The 15539-nt window shown below is 31.8% G+C and overlaps 1 long non-coding RNA gene across 15 annotated transcripts in view; it reads right to left on the bottom strand.

Annotated features, from left to right (window-relative positions):
* The window catches only part of LOC143246369 (uncharacterized), a 372922-nt gene that overhangs the window by 234008 nt on the left and 123375 nt on the right, over positions 1 to 15539 (bottom strand). Inside the window, exon 2 of one of the 15 annotated variants that reach the window (XR_013025938.1) lies at positions 9281 to 9410. The exons of the other annotated variants lie outside the window; for them this stretch is intronic. This is a non-coding gene — a long non-coding RNA (uncharacterized LOC143246369). The remainder of the gene's footprint in view (positions 1 to 9280; positions 9411 to 15539) is intronic. 15 annotated transcript variants of the gene reach the window in all.

The raw sequence follows: 15539 nt of genomic DNA, 5'->3' as shown, positions 1-15539 counted from the left end.
GTTAGTCAACAACACTCACCGCCAACTCTTGGGCTGTTTTTTACCAACGAAGAGTGGAATTGACCGTTAGGTTATAACGCCCCTACGGCTGAAAGAGTGAACATATTTGGTGTAACGGGGATTCGAACCCGTGACCCTCAGATTACGCGTAGAACGCCTTGACCACCTGACCATGCTGGACCTAGTAATTATTAAATACTACCACACTTATTTTCGAATACTGCGTTCATCACTGTAAGGGTTTGTTTTTAGTTTCGCGCAAAGCTATACGAGGGCTACGTGCGCTAGCCATCCGTAATTCAGCAGTGTAATACTAGAGGGAAGGCAGCTAGTTATCACCAACGAATATTGAGACTGACCGTCACTTGTAACACTCCCATGGCTGAAAGAATGAGCATGTTTGATGTGACGGGAATTCGAACCCGCAGCCTTCAGATTACGAGTCGAGTGCCCTAACCACCTCGCCATGTTAAGCTCACGATAACAGTATCCCAAAACATATAACAGGTAACAATATATCTGCGTCTTCAGTTTCAATCAGTAGCTAATAGGGAGGAGGACAGCAATCCGCGTTGGTCAGACATGCTAGAAGTGGCGCATTCTGTCAGTACGCAAAATATTTCTTACATTTTACATTTTAGGATTAGCCTTAGAGGCTGTTCTATTTACATGCATCCATTGTAACTTTTCAATCATCACAAAAAGAACAAATATCTACATTGCTGTTTAAAGACTATATTACTATATTTGAAACGTATTCTTTTTTATTTTGTTTATATATGCAAGAAAATAATCGAAAAGCTGAATCTTTTTGCCTCATTTTCAAAGTAATGTTTTCTTACCTCGAAACGTTTGCACAGTTTGTTTTTTTGAAGTTCGATAGTGATTTGTGCTACTCGTCCATGATTTTGAAATGACAATCTAGAGAGAAGACAGCTACCTAATGCCACACACATTCAAATCTTGAACAACGAATAGTGGGATTAACCGTCACATTATAACTCTTCAACAGCTTAAAGGACGAATATTTTCGGCAAAGGAATTCAAACCTGTAATTCACACATTGGGAATCGAGTGTCTGAACCACCGGATCATCTCCTACACCCTGACTAAGCTGAATTGTATATCAACTTGAAACAATGAACACTTTGGCGTTGTACATTTCTTACTGAAGAATTTTATAAAACTGAAATAAAAAAAATGGAATTGAAATATTGTGTTCTGAGCTTCACTTATTGACTTATTGTTTATTTTTTGACTCTATGTATTGCTCATGTTCAACACACGTATTTCCACCTTAATGATCATTTAATCGCATTTTAATGTAGGAGCTGGTTCACATAAATCGATAGATAATTTATATAATTTCAACTGTCTAGATACAAATGACTACAACTCACGTAAGCGTCCTGTAATTCTTATCTTTCAAACGTTAACTTATATTCTTGTTTATACCTCATGAATCTAAACATAATACACTTTTATTTTTGATAAGCAATTTTTTATATTATACACTTAGCATAAATATGATTTTTTTTAGTTGCTATAATTCTAGTAGTTTTAGTTGTTAACAAGATCCTTACTTTGAAGTAAGTTACAGTGGGTTAAACCTTTAGTTTGACCAGTTAGATCCCGAAAGCAAAAATGTAATAAAGTAGTAGAAAATAAAAATAGGATTTAAAAAAAGGAAATTGACCATCAGCTAGTTAATGGTTTGTTTGTTTTCAGTTTCACACAAAGTATTGTTTGTTCTTAAGTACAAAGCTGGACAATGGGTTATTCGTACCGTGTCCGCTCTGGTTATAGAAAATAAATTTTTAGTGTTATAAAAATGTATCTCAGAACTCAGTGATGTCGAGAAACCCACTTGTTGAGAAATTTATATGCAAAAACGGCTCGTTTGGGTTAAGAAAATATTTTACATAGAAGAGCGAACAATGTGAACCTGACGATGACCGAAGAAGGTCGAAACGTTGTTCGCTCTTCTATGTAAAATATTTTCTTAACCCAAACGAGCCGTTTTTGCATATAAATATCTCAGAACTGCTGATATCGGTATTAACACTTACTAATAAAGCAGAAAACAACGTTTGAACATTCTTGGGTCATCTTCAGGTTAAAAAACATTGTTTTGTACTTTATTTTAATTAAAGTGCTAATACCCATACCAGCTGTCTTGAGAATTCAATAACAATTTGAAACCAAGTATCGAGAACAAGTATTTATCGTTATAAGCTGTGTTTCTGGGAGCTACTCAAAGCTACTTGAAGGCTATCTGCGCTACCAGTTCCTAAATCTGAAGTAATAGACTAGAGAGAAGACAGTCAACATCACTAACCGCTAACTAGTGGGCGACTTTTTTTACCAGCGGACAGTGGGATTGAACATCACGTTATAATGCCCACACGGGTTTAAACAATAGCATGCTTGGGCAGTAGCCAGCAGCACTAGTACAGCTTCCTTTGTTTTTAACAACCTTGCCTCTTGGAGCGCTGCGATTAACTCAATTACATTAGATTGAGGCTTAGCATCATATGGTTTTAAGCAAAAATCATAAAAATGCACTTTAAATTTGCCCTGTATAGCTAGATGGATAGGGTGCTCGACTCACATTCTGAGGGTTGCAGGGTGGAATTCCCTTCGCACCAAACATGTTCGCTCTTTCAGCCGTGGGGGCGCTATTATGTGATGGTCAATCCTACTATTTTTTGGTAAAAGAGTAGCCCAAGAGTTGGAAGTGGGTGGTGATGACTAGCTGTCTTCCCTCTAGACACTATATACTACAAAGTGAGGGACGACTAGTGCAGGTAGCTCTCGTATAGTTTTGCGCGAAATTCAAACCCAAACGCTTTAAATTAATGCCAAATAATTAACGAGTAAATAATGTAGAGTGCTTAGCTGTAATAAAACATTTAGTTAAAAGTTGTTTCATTTCTCTTTGTATCTGCAATTAGAATTAACGAAATATCAGATACTAAGTTTGTAAATTATTTATGAAATCGAATACATCATTTATATAAGGCATGTTAGTAATAATGTATTAATAGTTTTCAAACATTTTTTTTATTTTGCTATTAATAAAAATGTTCATGATCTTTCTGGTATTATCTAAACTGTAGCATTCAAGTGGTAGTATAGTTTTACAATAGCTGACTGAATTTCTGAAGTTATGCATATGGAAAGATCAAGTTCAGCTTATTATACAAATACGTCATAAAGTGAGTAGTAAATTACATATATTGAATAGTACAGTAGAAATTTTAAAATCTAGGTACAACAACGAACACGTAAATTAATATGAAATGACAAGTATATCACATTCCTTTTATTATTAAGTAAACTGCTTTGCTTAAAATCTTGCAACATTACCAAATGTGTCTAAGTACGATAATATCTGTCTTAAGGAACCTTAAGAGCTAAAATTAAATCGAAAAGGATAGTAAGTAACCAAGCAGTTAATTATGTAACAAATTTAACAGATTAATATCTACATTTCTGGCTGAGAAAAGGGAATTTATAAAGGGATATCATTCGTAGAGAATGTAAGTGAATTAAAAATGACACTTGTGTAAAACAACTATTTATAATTGAAAGGAATATAACGTTAAAATCATTATAAACAATAAACAGTTATTAAAAACAGGGAGTTGCTCTTAAAAAAGATCCTACATAATTTTTGCGTCCAGAAGATGGTGTCAGAGGACACCGAAACACTATTTGTTGTGTAATGATTTTAGCATTATATTCATTTTACTTATAAATAGTACAGAATGTGTTTCCATTAATAAATAATGTAGTTACAATCCTAATGAAATAGGAAGAGTGTAGAAACTAGAAACTGCACTTGTCTTCTCCTTTGTATTATGCAGAGAAACCTATATTTGGTAAGTTTTAAAAAATTATGAAACTTACTTATTTATAGTATCCAAAGTAGATTACATGAAGATCAGATATTCATTGCCTGATGTATTAAACTAAATTGGACTAACTTTCATTCTTAGTTTGTGTACAATTTGTTGGTTTTAAATATTGGTCTTAAAAACTTCCGGATATCCGTAATTAAATCATATGTGTCGTGTACTTAAAGAAAACCGCATCCATATATATAGCAACTTCAAATTTAAACTTTGTTATAGTTGTAGATCATTTATCCGTCCCATTAACTTATACCAGCTTTAAAAACACAAACTTTCTGATTGCACAGTCTAAACTTTAATCGTTAGTCAGAATATAAATATTTTATTCAATTCTTGCTACATTTTTAAACAAAAAGTGGATTAAATTTTGAACTAGACTGTCAAACAGAACGATGATGAGTGTTTCTAACTGTTCTAAATCTAACTTTCCAACAGTCAGTATGTATTTTCTTCTTAACATGTGAATTGCAAACAACATTCTCACTGAATAATAAACAAAGAGCGAACTTTGGCTTGAAGATTAAATATGTGAGAATTATTAAAAATCTGTATCACGTGGTTGATACCTTATTTCTTTCAAGCAGTATTTTCTTTTCTTTCTAGAAAACTTGTGACAATTTGATTGTTTATTCAATTTCGAACTAAGCTATAGAATATTTACTTGAGTTAGTCATTCCTAATTTTAAAGTGATAGCATCATCAATCACCACCTCTTGGGCTAATCTTTTACCACAAAGATAATCAGGTATAAATTAGAGTAAGGATGAAAAAGTTATAAACATCATTATTAAGCGCTTCCAATAAACGTTCTTCACCATGTTTTATAAAACAAATTCATAAGGAACAAAATAAATAGTTCTTGAAAAGCTGAATTCGTTTTAGATATCAGGATACATAACTTTAACACTCTATTTCCAATATTATTAATCGAATGTACAGTTAAAAATAAAGCGTTAAGTTAAAATAAGCACATTTTAATACGTCATAAATGACAGTTATCTCAAGTGAGGACAACTCATAATTTATTCTTGTTTTTATTTGAAGACTGACTGAAACTCGAAACTCAGTATATTTTCTATTGGAAGAAAATATCATAATTTGAATGATGAATATATTTAAGAGCGTACTGTAAGAAACTAGAATTTTGAAACAGTGAGAGAATAATTCTTTGACACGCACTTGCGATAAACAGTCATACATCATAAAAAATAAACAAGTCCGAATCTGTATAATTTCATAGAAATGATACTCATAATTTTTCTCTCTCAGAAGATATAAACAACAGTATTGAACTATTAGCATAAAATCATAATATTCTATCGTTTTTAGTTATTCTATATATCTTTCCAATTTTGTTATTCTATAAGAAAGTTTCTATATCATTTCATAGCGTCTCATCAAAAAAACAGCTCAGCATGAAATATGAGAAGATTCAGTGTGTTTCGTTTCAAGCTTGTCGAAAAAAAATCTATGACTCATATCTGTGTGCATTTTCTGTTTATGACTTGCCCTTGAACAAAACCTTCCATTACCACACTGTTAAACGTAAATGTATTTAGAAAAAACAACAACTTTAAACTGATTTTTTTCCTTGAAAATAAATGTAACCTAGGACATATTATAATTCATATCATTTCTAATCAGGAAATAAGGTCTGTAGAGGTTTAATTACAGATGGCACTTAAATTAAAACATCCATATTTTATTGAAAGGCCGAGTATTAAATTAGATTGCTGATGGATCTATGGAATTTTATTTATTTGTTTAGCAAAAGTAAAAAACAAATATGAATACCTCTGCACGTCTGAAGTACAAAGTACGATTTATAACACTATATAAAATTAGCAGTTTCAGTTTCAATAGAAAAGGAACGTAATTGTGTTCGTTTATCTTTTTTAATCTGTTTAGCAATCATTAACTGAGTTATCCTAGCCACAATTTTCTTTGTTATCTATAACAAGCAATTTTCTCTCAAAGGATGTATCGTAAAAACGTTAATATATAATAGTAGTTTTTCACAACATTTTTTAAAAAGATTATTATATAGAGAAAATATTTAAAAATAAAGGAAATAAAACAATGTTGAATACTGATTAAAAACACTGAAAAAACATTAAATAAACAGCTATCTTGTAGATTTACAAGATATAAAAAGTTATAACAGTATGATATATTATATCCAGGTTTTATAGATTCTGTTAAAGTAGAGTCTAATTAAAAACACATGTATTCAGATGATGATAATAAATCTTATCAACCACCAAGAAGTCGCTAAAACTCAGCAAAAATTTATTTCCCGAAATAAATGGTTGTTGAAACAATTCGAAGGACAATCGACGCTTATTTGAAACATATAAACAGGTTCAGTCGTCAAAAATGAGCAAAGAGAAAACCTGTTTACTGAATACTTTTTCTTTAAAACGTTATAAATAAGATGCAATTTGCACAAGCTTTATTGAATATTATAATGTAACGAAAACGACAAAGTTCATATGTATCTGAAATGATAATAAGTTACTGACTTTTGTCTATTCTTCTATATTCGTGGGCTATTGTTAACAAGGGAAGTGTTACTCTAAGGCATAAGGCTGTGAAGAAAGAATGTAAGTTGAACATTTATCTACAATGAGTACACTAGATACTAGCAGTTGAAGAATTGTCTTCGTTGTAATCACTACATTTCATCAGTAGTCCACTGTCATGACATCACAACTTGAAAATTATGCCTAAAAACGCTAATAACGCCTTGGTTTATACAGTGAAAGTGCGAACTCAAACAATTCATCGCCAGCTGGTCTGGGCTGAGCCTACACCCCAGAACATTTTACCTTCAACACAATGCTACACCACAAATCTGATGGAGCAACCCTCCACTGATAACATCCACCTGCTCATGCTCGTGAGCTCACCTCGTGCAATCACCCGCCTTCATATTTGCTCCACTCGACATGCCATGGATGGCAGTGGTAGGTGGGGCGGTGAGACTTTCTCACCTTTAACCCCTAGCCGTGGGTGTGGGGTTAGGGGGGTTGTGTGTTAGTTGCAAGGCAAGTAAGCGCGTGTCAAAATGTCTTGTTAATAAAGGATCCTTGAGACAGAAGGCTATAATTATATTTTATAGTTATGTGTAAACGCTGTCTAAGCCTAACTCGCTAAACATTGACTGCTCGATAACGTAACCTGACGATGCTTTTTTTCTCACTTTTTATACACTTTGAATACCCTAAGGAAAAAACAAACAAAAACGATGTAGTTAATACTGAAACATAAGGAAACGTTATTTGAATTTTCGCAACCAAAGTAACAACTGTTCAATTTAAGTATCACACCCTACCCTTATTATGCGAATAAAATAATGAACAGTTTATGAAACATACGTTTAAATAGCTACATAAAGTCAGACTATAACGTTTATAAAACATTTAACTACCGCTAATATCTTCAGCATAGCAACTTCTGTAGAACCTGGTGGTTTTAGCTGCCACCAGGGCCCTTTTTAATTCTTAACAAATGTATACTGAACCTTTTTTGAAATGTTTATCTTAATCTTATGTTAATGTAAGAACAAAGTATTCTCCTAAGTAATATTTACAATATTTGTAAAATAAATGAATAACTTATTTATGTTTATTTTGGACTATAATTTTGAATAACTTTTTTCAATATTTCAACATTATTACATATTTTACTTTGAAATCGTAAAGCATTTTTTTACTATGTAATTTGTCAATTTTTGTGTATCGCCATAGATAGTTTATATCGCGAATATCATTAATAATGAAGGTACGCATATGATAAAACTAAGCATTCCAATGTTCTTAAGCAAGAACATGTAAGAAAAGTATATTTAATTACCTATATTCATTACCAAATTAGTTTCTAGTTTAGCTCTAAACAGGTAGGAAGCTCATATTTAAATACATTTTAGTTTTTTTATGTTTAAAATCATATTGTAGAGAGGCTTCACATTTGACTATAATAGTCTCCCGTATATTTATTTTGTAAGTATAAAATACCTGTTGCTAATAAAATCATCACTAATGCGATTTAATTTGTACTTATTTGGATTAATATTCATTTTAAATGATAAACTGCCTGAAACCAGTACACTTGTTATCATGAGCAACTTGTAAAAGGTTAAGCAACAGGTGGCGCTGTATCAAAGCTCCATTTTAATTTGTTAAATCTGTTTTTATATAAAGACTTCCACTCAAAACTGATTTGAATCGAGGCCTAAAACTTTTAAAGGCATAATGCTTTATTAGAGTCGCTAATGTTTAGGGTAAATCATTTGTTCTGTCCACCCCATATTACAGTCGGATCTAAAACTTTTGATTTCTGCAAGTTTAAATGACAAAACATTCGCTAGTTACCTTGCGTCTTTATTATTATTAATGAATTGTTTACTTTAATACGGAATGATGTATAATAGTCAGTAATAAAGCAGTGTTATCTATAAAAATTAATGTACGAAACTATATTTGAATAGTAATACTTTGAAAATTCATATTGTTTGGTTTTGAGAACAAGTTTTGTCAGATTAGTTAAAATGAGATTGTATATTTTAGCTTGATTTTACTTTTACCCTTCACAGTATTTTCGTGTTTATGTCAACAAAGCCCACTAGTGGCACAGTGGTATGTCTGTAGACTCATACCGTTAAAAACCAGGTTTCGATACCTGTAGTGGGCAGAGCACAGATAGCCATATTGTAGCTTTGTGCTTAATTATAAACAAACAAACGTCATTGAAGTTAAGTGCATTTAAAATATGAAACAGAACAATAATTTTGCAGTTTATTTTGGTCTAAAGAAAGTTTTTAACGGTATTGTTAGGCTAATGAAGTTAGACTACAAAACAGAAAGAAAGGGTGTAGCAGAATATTTATTTTACCCTTATGAAAAACAAGAGTAATATTTTATTACAGAAATAAAGCGTAGTGTCGATAAATAGAACAAGTAACAGTTGGAGAAGAAATGAGCGATAAAGGGGTCTACAGTAAATAGGCATCTCTTGTGCAATATTACTGGTCTGCTGGGCTTAATCGTAGAATGGTGTACAAAATTTTGTTAGCGCACTAAAAACATGTGACGAGTATGTCACCTGAAATGTCCTCATCTCTTGCATTTCTATCCTTCAAAGTGACTTTTTATCATTCAAAATATTTGTGTCTTATATGCGAAGTCCAGCTAATTTAGTTTCGGGATAAATTACGGTTTTATTGTATAATATTTAAGTGTTTGAGTACGAACGCTTAAAAATGGATACTTTTTAAGGTCAACTACCTTTTGTACGTTTATGTTTTTATCTTTTTGAACAGTTAAACATGTCAACAGTGTGCTAATCAGTCATATATGTCTTACCATTAAATACCTTCGTACTTTCTTGTTGTAACTGACTTGCTTTTGATGAAAACATCCGTATATGTGAGTATATGTTTGTTGATAACTCACCTTTAGGCATCTACTTTCTGACACATATATTTATACCGACCTAAAAAAGGATAATAATGTAAGATTAAGACTACAAAATTTTAGCTTGCTGACAAAATTATTGACTTAAACATTCTCAAAAGCGTTTGGGTGTTTTGTTTTAGTACAAAGACCCACAATGACATACCTGCACTCTGCTTACCGTGAGGATCGAATCCCGGATCTTAGTGCCTTAAGCTCATTGTTGAGTCTCCAGGTGACTTTTGAGAAAGTTACGACTATATAATTTGCTGGCTTACTGTGCATATCTTGAATGAGAAATTGACTGTAATACACTAAATAAATTTTAGAAACGTACACTTAAATTAAAAGAAATGTTATAAATAGGCAAACGTGTCGTAGACTGTGTGCTTAAGACAAGAGAAAGTAGCATTTTAGTGGTTAGAACTGTTTCTTGTCTACTGCATAAAATTCAGAGAAAACTGATCACTTGTCTAGTGATAAGAAACTTAACTGAATGATTAAAAGGTCAGTGTTTTTCAATGACAATGAGTAAAATACAGAACCAAAGTCAAAAGAAGTTAAAATATGAGTTTTTATACGCTAAAACCTTACTTTATATACGTATTATCAATGATATTGAAGACGTTATATTTAAGTTGCTATGAAATTAGGTTGTTCATTTCACTACGAAAAAAACGTTCATGCTACCACAAAGATAAATCTTATGTTAATGTGTTCAGTGTTGCGGTGAGACAAACAGTTCGTTTGTTATTTAACTAGGGACAAATGATGGAGAGCTTCACAATAGAATATAATACACACTGAAGTGGTCTAGCTGAAACCAAGCAGGCACGCTAAACACTCTAACTTCTGGAAGGAGAAACGTCACTGTGGCGACAGTTCTATAAATACCATTCATGCAGTTCTTAGTGAAGTATTGAAAGAAAAACAAAAAGTCTTTAGAATTTAAAAAAAAATCGCATGCCACAATAGAATAGAACTATTGTGTAAGACATAGTGAAAACTTCGCCTCATATGAATAGAACCATTGAAAATACCAAAGTTTTACAAGATGTCGGTGTAAGAAAATATGATTAGAAGTGTTGAGAGAGAAAAGCAATTTGAAACAAGAATAACAAACTTAAGCCAACTGTTCTACACACAATCATATTTTAAAATGAAAAATATTGGGAACTTGCAGTGTTAACAAAACTAATGAGTTTTACTAATTATAGTAATACATTTCGAGAAACTTCAACATTCAACAGATTTTGTTTTGTCTATAACAGTACAGTTATAGTTAAACGTGTTACTTTATGAAAGCGTGTTCTTAATGCATTTTTATTATCAGTTAATGATTAAGAAATTCGAAAATTGTGTGAAATTTACACACGTTTTAAGTTGTAAGATAACAGTTCAGCCAAGGTATGAAAGAGTGATTAAAAACTGTGTAATTGCTAATAGTGACAAAGGTAGAGAAAATGCTCTTTTAAATGATCTCTGACGGAAACTATCGAAAATCCGAAGTTGATGTATTAATTGTGCATAATAACAAAACGATTTTTCTCGAGAATACATTATTTAACACAAAAAACACGGAACTTAAGTTATGTAATAAATCAGAGACTGGATATTCTACATAACTATTGTGCTAAAAGAGTCAAGAGTTTGTAAATTAGTTGTTTTTTGCAATTCTTGTAAAATCTCTTGTTGTTTTCTCAGGCATAGGGCAAATACTAATATGATGAGTTGTTTCGTTTGAAAAGAAAGTATAGTTAAGGTTTTCCATTCTCTTTGAGTTATATAAATGTATAATTTAAATAACCGATCTTAAACAATATGTTCTAATAATATGCTAAATGAGGCTCATAAGGTATATAGAATGTTGTCCTTAAGCTTGGAATCCCCGTCACACCAAACATACATACCATTACACTTATCACCACTAACTGCCAACTCTTTGCTACTCTTTTACCAACGAATAACGGAATTGACCGTCACATTATAACGTCTCCATGACTGAAAGGACGAGCATCTTTGGAGGAACGGGAATTCGATCCCACGACCCTCAGATTACGAGTCGAGTGCCTTAACCACCTGGCGATGCTGTTTGTATATATACAATTTTCACGTAGAGTTACGTAAGATCTTTTTGCGCATTTTTTAAAATATTGAACTGATAGACTATAGAGCAGAAAACTAGTCAACAACATTCACTGCCATCTCTTCTGTTGCTGTTATCCTACCAAATACCGGGATTCACCTTCACTCCTATGACGCAGCTGCAATCAAAAAGTGCGGAGAGCGATTTTGGCATTATAGGTCACGTGCTATTTGTGAGACACATGATAATACTTTGGCTTTGTAGTTAGCAAGTTATATTGTACTATGATATACTTAAATTATAAAATGAAATCAAAGAGTTTGACTTTTCAGGTTAGGAGTAGCTAACTTTAATGTTAAATAATTACAAAACATTTAAAACAAAAAAAAGGGATATCAAAAATGAAAACTACGCAATCGGATATTTTTGTAGTGGGAAAAATGGTTTATCTCTTATCTTTAATTTCTAGTCGTTTATATTGTCTTATATCTTAATAACACAGCAGTTAAAACTTACGCAGTTGTTAAAACGGTATATTGCGGACCCGAAATGGGTAAAGCACAGATATATATCTCATTGGGTAGCTTTAGGCTTCACTTCAAGCAAAGAAATACAACTGAAGCATCCATCTTTGGTCTCCTTAATCATCAAACAGGATTAGCCCGCTTGCTGTTCATCTTATTTTCGAAGATTACATAGTTTCTTTTGCGGCTCTTGTTAAATTATGACATACATGGACTATATGTAAGCGAGCAGCACTCTAATGTGCAAAATCTTCCTTATGTAGTGTCATTCAAGGCATTGAGAACGTAATATGTGACATCACTTAACTGACATTTTCATTCTTTAGAAATGATTGCTGTTGTTTAGTCAAATATTTTGATGATAAACTATCATGCATCAACTTAATTTGTTTTACCCTTTACACTGTACTGTACTTTATACTCTACTGTACTTTACACTGTACTGTACATTATACTGTACTGTATTTAACACTGTATTGTACTTTATACTGTACTGCTGTTCATGGTGTTGAAGTGACAAAAGTGTTTCAGAGGGAGTGACATTGTGAAAGTGGCTAAAGTGACTTGAAATCTTTTTAGATATAGCTCAGTTAAGCAACAAGACTTAGCCAGTTAATTCACACAGTACAGGCTAAGACGTATAAATACGAGATAGAACGAAATATAAGTAGTTAGTGAAGAGAGAACAATTATCTTCTTGTTTATAAGCGATCATAATAGTATATCCACAGGCCCAAAATGTTTCTTTCTCCTTGTGAGTGCATATAGAAACACTAATCACTGTTCCCATAGTCAAGACAATGAATTGAACCAATAAGATGATGAAATAATTGCGATTAGTCTGAACATGCAACAAGAAAAAAGTTATGCATTTTTTAAATTATTGATTTCAAATCAGAAGCTTAAAGTATAGTAGATTATTGTTTAAGTATCATATAACACATCACAACGAATACATCAGCCTCGCGTCTGTTTTGCTTTGTTTTTTTATTTCGCGCAAAGCTACTTGAGGATTATCTGCGCTAGCCGTCACTAATTTAGCAATGTAAGGCTAGAGGAAAGGCAGCTAGTGATCACCACCCACCGCCAACTCTTGGGCTACTTTTTTATCAATAAATAATGAGATTAACCGTCACTTAAAAAGGACCCCACGGCTGAGAGCATGTTTGGTGGAATGAGGATTCGAACCGACGACCCTCAGATTTCGAATCAAGGGCTCTAACCACCATGTCGTGTTGGAACCATACGTTTTTTTAAAATTTTATTTTTACATCTTGGTTGAAAAAAAAACTGTTAAGGCAAAACCTAAACCTTTTGAGCAAGAGATTTTAAAATGTTTGTTCTTAAGTGTTTTATTTAATTTGGTTATTATTAATATTTATATAATGGAATATTTGAATAAAGATTAAAGGAATCATTACGTGTATTATAATAAAAATATGTAGTAATTAGTATAAGAATATATTTGTTCGACAAGTCTTTAAATATTTATATATAGTTATTTAAACGTTTCTCGATTGCATGTAAATTATTTTCTAACAGTTAGTAAGAAATGAAAAAAATACCCTGTACGAAACGTTGAGTGTTAAAAATCTCTTAGAAGAATAAATGATTACTTTAAATTGGAGCCATTGTTCAAAAACTGTTAACGGATATTTGTTTTTCCAATATCAGAGTTTCTTCCTGAAAAATAACAGTCATGTAAGTGGCTAATGGAATCCTAATAAATGTATAAGTTACATTGATCCAAGTAGTGAGCCATTTTAGTCACATCATTTTCTATACCTGTTCTGGACTCATATAGAAAGAAGTTTCTAAGGCGACTTTGTGCAAAGTACACTTAGCGATGAGATCCTTCATACCAATTGATGTATTCAGACACCCAGTGATTCGATGAACTGTTCTTAGTGCTGTGTTCATGCTTTTAGGTTTCCATTATCGTTGTAATACTCTTTTGAGATGAGTTATTTGCTATATGCAAAAGTGTATGTCTTGAACATTAATTTATCAGAAACATCTTTGGTTTTCTATTATGGTTTTAGGTTTTATAGTTAATTGTTTTCCAAATACTATGCGAAGATTAATTTGGTTTTTTGTCAACATGGTATAACATAGTTTGGAATAATATGTGTCGTGCAAGATTATATGATAAAACTTATTACCTATTACACAGTGTAATTATGGACGTATAGTAAACTATCTTCAAATCAGTTTAAACAGTAATATTTATTTTTATGGAACCAGTGGAAGACTGATTATAAAACGAAATCATCCCCTTTAATTAATATAACTGAAAATGTCAAAATTCCATATACATTAAAATGAAGTGAACATAAAACGACAAATATTCTCCGCACTTTATTATTAATTATTCAAAAAAAGATAGGAAAAGTGTTTTCACAACATTTACCAAACACCACGTACGCCCGTTTATCTCCTTCTAAAACAGTTCTTAATTGGTAAACATAGAGATGGCAAACTTCCAACAGAATTGTCAAACTTTTTGTTGAATTACAAATAGTCTTTTAAAGAACGGAACAACTAATCAGTGATCGACCTTATTATGTGAAATAACATATGTTAATATTTTATCTGCAGAACATACGATATTATATAATTGTACTGTTGCTCGAGTGCAGACGTGAATTTTCGTTTAGGTGATACGGAAATGGGAGGATTAGTAGTAATTATCCACACAAACACATGATCTCATAAATGAAAATTTATTTCTTTTTCAACTCAATAAATTACCATATTTAATATAAAAACATATGCGTTTCAAACTGAATATCTGAACATATAGGCTTTTAAGACGTAAACAACTTACAAATCAAGTTTATATTAGGCCTTATAAACTTCATAAGAAGAAATCCCAAAGTTACAATTTGTGTAATGATATATTATATAGCATCAATAGTTTCTTTTGAACGGTAAGTACCTTTCCAATGAAAATATTATTTAACCAAAATGTAAAGAGAGACAACAACAACCACTAAAAAATCCAAAGTCAGCACAAAATAAAAACTGTGTGCAGCTACTCACGTATTTTGGTACATTCATTATATAACTGTGACCTGTCTATTGAAATCCGTTTAAGTGAAGAAGAGAAAATTGCCGTTTTTCAAAGGATGAGTGAGGTCAACAAAAGTGTTGCACTATAATTATAATTTTAACTCCGCAGGCAACATTAATAAGAATATATATATTAAATAGCGAACATAAAAACAATATGCAAGCCAAATTCTTTCACAGAAATATAAAGTTGATATTCTGTTTAATACCTTTTTCTTAACAAACTCTAACAACTACAAAATTAATTACTTCATGATATTTCATTTATTTATGATTTTTTTCATAAAGATATTATTTTGAAACCCCATTTGTCTTATATTTGGTTTACATGAATGGATGATAAACTTCTGTATTAGTAACTTTGACATAATGGAATGAGTAGAGTCTTACATTTACTTCACATTCAAGTCATGTGTTTTAACAACAAGTCTGCCAAATCATGAGACTTAATTCGAAAATTGACGGGTGTCATAAGACAAAGTACTCC

This window comes from Tachypleus tridentatus, chromosome 3, assembly GCF_004210375.1.
Source record: "Tachypleus tridentatus isolate NWPU-2018 chromosome 3, ASM421037v1, whole genome shotgun sequence".
Taxonomy (NCBI): Eukaryota; Metazoa; Arthropoda; class Merostomata; order Xiphosura; family Limulidae; genus Tachypleus; species Tachypleus tridentatus.
This window is presented reverse-complemented; position numbering and strand designations above follow the sequence as displayed.